The sequence below is a fragment of the Pinus tabuliformis genome, chromosome 3_2 (genome assembly GCF_031772625.1).
Source record: "Pinus tabuliformis cultivar Carrire ecotype Pingquan chromosome 3_2, CPIR1, whole genome shotgun sequence".
Classification (NCBI taxonomy): Eukaryota; Viridiplantae; Streptophyta; class Pinopsida; order Pinales; family Pinaceae; genus Pinus; species Pinus tabuliformis.
The window spans coordinates 863,973,497-863,980,018 of record NC_142302.1 but is presented as its reverse complement, the minus strand read 5'-3'; positions in this window follow the sequence as shown (position 1 = coordinate 863,980,018).

Sequence of the window (6,522 nt, the reverse complement as noted above, 5' to 3'; positions counted from 1 at the left end):
AGTACTGCAGTGATATGACTTGGTCACGAATCAGCTCGCGGATGTAATGCATGTGAATCTCGATGTGCTTGGTCCTCTACCTCTGAACTGGATCAATCAATATCTGAATGGACCCCTGATTGTCACAAAATATGACAGTCAGAAGTGGATACTGAATACCAAACTCGAAGAGAAGCTCCTGCAGCCAAACACCGTGTGTAGCTGCATTCACTGCACCTCTATACTCTACCTCGGCTGTAGATAAAAAAATCGTGGATTGCTTCTTGCTAGACTAGCAAAAAGGCCCTGAACCAAAGCTAAAAACATAACCAGAGGTGGACTTGCACCTATACCATTGCCAACCCAATCAGAATCTGTGTACCCAATCAATGAAAGTGGGCAATCTGCAACATAAAAGATACCAAAACTGGAAGTACCTTTCACATATCTAAGGATTCCCTTTGCAACTTTCCAGCGAAGCTCATGGGGCTCCTACATATATCTGGAACAAAATCCTATTGCAAAAGATATATCAGGTTGGGTGTGAGTAAGATACGAAAAACTGCCAACCAATTGTTGATAGAGTGTACTATCGACCAAAGGTGTAGTACCCACATCCTCAAATCTGATCCTCGAAAGAAAGGGAGATGCCATTGGCTTGCATTCTATCATCTGAAAGTGAACAAGTAGATCTGATGCATACTTAAACTATTCCATATTGATCCCTGAAGTAGACAGAGAAACTTCAAGACCAAGAAAATAGTGCAACAGTCCCAAATCTGTCATGGAAAATCGATTGTGCAATGCTGATTTTGCCAAATCAATAGTTGAGGTAAGGTTTCCTATCATCAGTAAATCATCTACATAAAGTAATATCAGCAAAATGGAATCATCATGTTGCATCAAATAAACATTCGGGCCAGATTTGCATGATCCGGACTTAGACCGGAACGCAACAAATTATAGAGATAACCATATACAAAAACATGCAGCGGAAATAATACTTCATTTCATTAATGGAAAATACTGAAATATGCTTACAAACAGAAATGGAAATAAACCATCTAGGGCGATGGTAGCTTATCTCTGAGAAGAGATGCCGTGGCTACATGCCTCTGAACTATGTTACAATGAGCCTCGAAGGCCTATTTATTGTTGAGAAATAATGGAAAACCCTTCACATTCCAAAACCTAACCCTAGAAGATGAAACGCCAAATTGTGGGCCCCGTTTTTGGGTAAGTTGCTACATCAACTTCCCGGGGTCACGAATTGGTCGTATTATCTCCGTTTGACGTGCATGATAGCCCGTTGGAAAGATCTCTCTGAGGTCTACAACAGAAAAGATGATTTTTTGATAAAAAAAATCACTGGCGGTAGATTTCCCAAAAACGTCGTTTAGGGCCTCAAAATGGCTCCGGAAGCTTAGGACCCAAAAAACCGCTAAAAATAGTAAAATGTGCTATAACTAAGGAAATTGAAAAAACTAAAAGAAGCACTAGAGGGGATCCAAGTGGAATTATCGGGTGGCCACCAATATCCACCTGGATCATTCCTCCCCCCTTAGGAAGCGATGGTCCCCATTGCGTTGAGTTCCTCCATGAGATGAGGGAACTTCTGCTGCACTTGGTGCCTAGTGAGCCACTTGCCCTAGTGAAGGAGTTGTCCTGCTTTGACAACTAGATACAGTTGGATATTATGCTGGCGAGTGTGCTTGACCTGTGTGTCCATGATCCGATCAGTTGCAGTGTGTTCCATGCAAGTTGGATTTAACTCTGTGGGTATGAGTTGTTTTGCAATGTCGGACATGTCTAGTAATGGTGGAAAGTATGGCCGAAGGCGGTCGACATTGAACACCGGGTGCAAGCGAAGGGATGGAGAAACACTGTGCTTCAAAGCATTGTTTCCCATAGCCTTGGTACTGGTGTAAGGACCATGTCGGAGTGGTCTAAGCTTCTGATGGGTTTTGGTAAGGCGTTCTTTTTGTTGATGCAACCAAACTTTGTTGCCCACCTGAGACTTGTGTAGCACCCCTGTGGGTGTGGAGAAGTTGTTCCTATGTTTTGTCATGACCATATCCCTTTGATGCTGCTGCGTGGAGGAACCCTTCACAGGGGTCATGGATGTAGCAACGATCTTCCCCTTACTTTGGGAGTGAATTAGACAGAAAATGAATTTCCTAGTCTGGGAGATGAGCTTGCTACCTTTCTTGGCAGTGATCAAAGAGGTGGCAGTAGGTGGGGCTACCTTTGGTATCCTGTATAATGAATTATCCAAAGAAATAATGATAGCTCGAGGCCTTGACTCAAACACAACATGTCGCCTCCACAAGTATGGCTGGCCTAATAGTACATCACAAACATACAGAGGTGTAACATCACACAATACCTCGTCTGTGAAGGGCTTGATGCTGTAGGGAAGGTGACACTATTGGCGAACTTTGAGATCTCATCCTTCGTGAAGCCACCCGATACTGTACGGCTGTGGGTGTGGTTTAGTCGGTAGGCCCAACTGCTTCATGACCTCTGCTGAAATGAGGTTCTTTTGGCTACCACTATCAACAATGAATTGTAGTGGCGAACCCTTCACCCACATCTATAAGTGGAAAAGACGTTCCCCCTCCTCTGGATCTTCGGGCTCATTTTTCTGGATCTTGGCAGTGGCAACAGTAGTACAGGGCTCCGCATCAATGATTTGCTTCCCTTTGCCATTCCCCTTGTCAAGTTATGGCTTAGGGTCGGAACATGCATCTAATTCTAAAACCTTTAGCTGAGCCACGAGTGAGTGCTTGGCCTGACACTCACTTGTGTTTTGAGTGGAGCTCTTATGGAACTCACACCATTTTCCCGTGTCCTTTTTCAGCTTTGCGGCACTGTTCTTTTTTTGTAGCTTTGGCGGGTTGTCTTGGGCTGCCCTGCCTTGGTTTTGTCCTTTGTTCTGTGGTTTAAGGGCACCTTTCCCTTACTTTGGATTCGCAGATGTAAAGTCTCGCTTCTTTTTTTTTAAATTCTGCTCGATCTTGACGGCATATCGGTATGCTATGCCGAGTGAGGAGATGTTCAGGAATTCTATTTCTTCCTGGATGTACTTGTGCAGGCAGCCATAATATTTGAGTATCAAATGCTGCTCCAAATCCTGGATACCCAACTTCATGCGAAGGGTATGGAAAAGATTGGTGAACTCCGGCACATCTTGATCCCTTCCTTGACGCAGCGTGGTCCACTTTATGTATTCATCCTCATAGCTTCCAACAGGGTAGTATTGCTCCTTAATGGCATCCCGGAATGAAATCCAGGTGGGTGCGGCTAAAAATAGTGAGCCTCTACTTTCATCCTTTTGCTCGCAGTAGGTTTCCCACCAGTCCTTAACGTGGGTGGTTGCTTTGAGAAGAGCGAAAACAATATTTTCCCGACTCGAGAATTCATGAACAGAAAAATAACCCTCTAGCAGATTTAACCATTTATCTACGACATCCGCGTCTATCTAACCCTCGAATATGGGGATTTCAAAATTAACTTGTACCTTAAAGGGCGTGGCATTTCCAGAGTAGCTATTGGAAGTCGATGCATCACTTTTGGGTAGCCGCTGAAGGATTTGGGCAAAGCTATCCATCATTGCGTTCCATTGTTGCTCGAGGGCTTCTTCGAGCAAGATTTTTATAGGATCTCTTGCTCGCTCATCTTTCTTCTCATCCGCCATGGGAGGCCGTCGGGATTTGCGAGGCTGGTCTTGCAAAGGTTCGACCAATTCAATCCCTAACTCCTTATATCCTGACCTCGTTGGGGACATGCAAAGAAAAGTAGAGAAAAAGTAGACCGCTCTGATACCACTGATCCGGACTTAAATCGGAACACAACAAATTATAAAGATAACCATATACAAAAAGATGCAGTGGAAATAATACTTCATTTCATTAATGGAAAATACTGAAATATTCTTACAAACAGAAATGGAAATAAACCAGCTAGGGTGATGGTAGATTATCTATAAGAAGAGATGTGGTGGCTACATGCCTCTGAACTGTGTTACAATGAGGCTCGAAGGCCTATTTATTGTTGAGAAACAATGGAAAACACTTCACATTCCAAAACATAACCCTAGAAGATGAAACGCCAAATTGTGGGCCCCGTTTTTGGGTAAGTTGTTACATCAACTTCCCGGGGTCGCTAATTGGTCGTATTATCTACGTTTGATGCGCATGATAGCCCGTTGGAAAGATATCTCTGAGGAATATGATGGAAAATATGATTTTTTGACAAAAAATTCGTTGGCGGTAGATTTCCCAAAAAATGTCGTTTAGGGCCTCAAAACGGTTCCAGAAGTTTAGGACCCGAAAAACTGCTAAAAATTGTAAACTGTGCTATAATTAAGGAAACTGAAAAAACTGAAAGAAGAACTAGAGGGGATCCAAGTGGAATTAGCGGGTGGTGACCAATATCCACCTGGATAATTGCATTGAATGAATCCAATGGAAAGCAAGAAGGAATCCATCCTTGCATACCAAGCTTTTGGAGCATGTTTTAGGCCATACAAAGATTTCTTTAACCTGGAAACGAGGGAAGAGTTCAGAATGTATCCTTGTGGTTACTCCATATATATCTCCTCCTTGAGATATCCATGAAGATGCACTCTTCACATCCATGTGATGAACTTCCCATTTGCGAGAAGTAGCAATGGCTAAACTAGTTGAATGGAGTCCATTTTTGCAACAGGTGCAAATGTCTTTGTGTAGGCTATGCCATGTACCTGTGAGTATCCTTTTGCAACAAGTCGAGCTTTGTACTTGCTGATCTCACCATCTGTAGAAATATTTGTTCGATAGATCCATCAGCATTGAACAAGCTTTCTTCCTTTCGGAAGTGGAACCAAGTCCCATGTGTTGTTTTCGATGAGGGCAGAGTACTCTTCATCCATGGTAGCCTACCAAACCGGTTTTTGGTAGCCTCAGAGTGTGACTATGGATTTGAACCAAGTGTCATATAGAAATGTATGGGAAGCAAGGGTTCAGTGGTAGCCAAGGATTGAGGATCCCCAAAAAACTGTGATCTAGTCCTTCTCGCATCTGCAGGATCACCGACTAGTTCACCTGCATCTTGCAATGTTTTCTTTACCCAAGTTGGCAGCTGAGTTGGAGAAGCCATGACCTACTCCTCATCCTTTTAATCATACCCAAGAGTCTTCTTTGATGGCTACTTTGAAGTGCTTGAAGAAGTTTTAGACTCCTCATCAGTGGCAACAAGAGGTTCCTTCATAGGGTCTGTTAAATAACCATGCAATGATTCTTCTTCAAACTTCACACTTCGAGCTACAAGGATCTTTTCAGTGTGAGAGCCCAACAATCTATATCCTTTGACACTGTTAAAATATCAAACAAAGATACATTCAACACTTTGAGGCTCCAAAGCCTTCCTCTTATCTGTCGGAATGTGAGCCCATGTTTGTGAACCAAAAATGCAAAAGTGTGACACTTTCGATATCTTACCAGTCCAACATTCAAATGGAGTGGTGATTTTGAGTGCTTTTTGAGGAATGAGGTTCTGAATGCATGCTGCACAATTAATAGCTTCATCCCACAACTTAGGAGCTAATGATTTGGACTATAGCATACAATTGGCTATCTCTTTTAACGACCGATTTTCCCTCTTCACGACACCATTCTGCTGTGGTGTATATGGCATTGTGTGTTGTAGTTGTATACCTACATCAATACAAAGTTGTTGCACTATTTTTTGACATACTCCCCCCCATTATTAGTACAAAGTATTTTAATCTTACACCCAAACTAATTCTCATCAAGTGCTTTAAATTCTATAAGGCATTCAAATACTTCTGATTTTAATTTCAAAACAAATACCCAAGTAAAGTGAGAGAAATCATCTATGACGGTCAGTACATATTGAGCCTTACTAGTTGAAGGTTGTGTGAATGGGCTCATGATGTCACTGTGAATCATCCCAAGAGGTGAAGGAGCTCTATGTGCCTTCCCTTTGTCAAAATTTTGCTCTGGATGCGTGCAAAGAATGCATCCTTGACATACACCGCTTGTGAATTTGATAGCTTGGAAATCCTTTTACCATGTTTTCCTTGCTGATTTGAAGCAAGTACTTATAGTTTAGATGGCCAAATATTTCATGCCATAACCTGCCTATATCATTATATTGTGACAGAAATACAGTGCTAATAGATTTAGAAACAAAGTGGGAGAAGAAATACAAACGAGAAGCATGATCTGCAATTCCATGTGCAAGCTATGAGCCTGTGGAAATGTCAGTAATCACTACAGAGTCTGGAGTGAACTCCACCTTCCTTCCAAAGCCGGAATGAGTGATCTGATATATCGAGAGAAGATTTGTGGAGAGTGAGGGAACATGAAGCACATTTTTGAAGCAACCCCCTTCAAGGTCTATAATTCCTTCTCCACACACCTTTGTGGGCATGGCATCTCCCAGGTAAATTGGGTATCTGGTGCTTTCTTCGATGGAGGAAAATTCATATTTTGATGCAGCCATATGGTTCAATGCACCTGAATTAAGGATCCAAGTTGA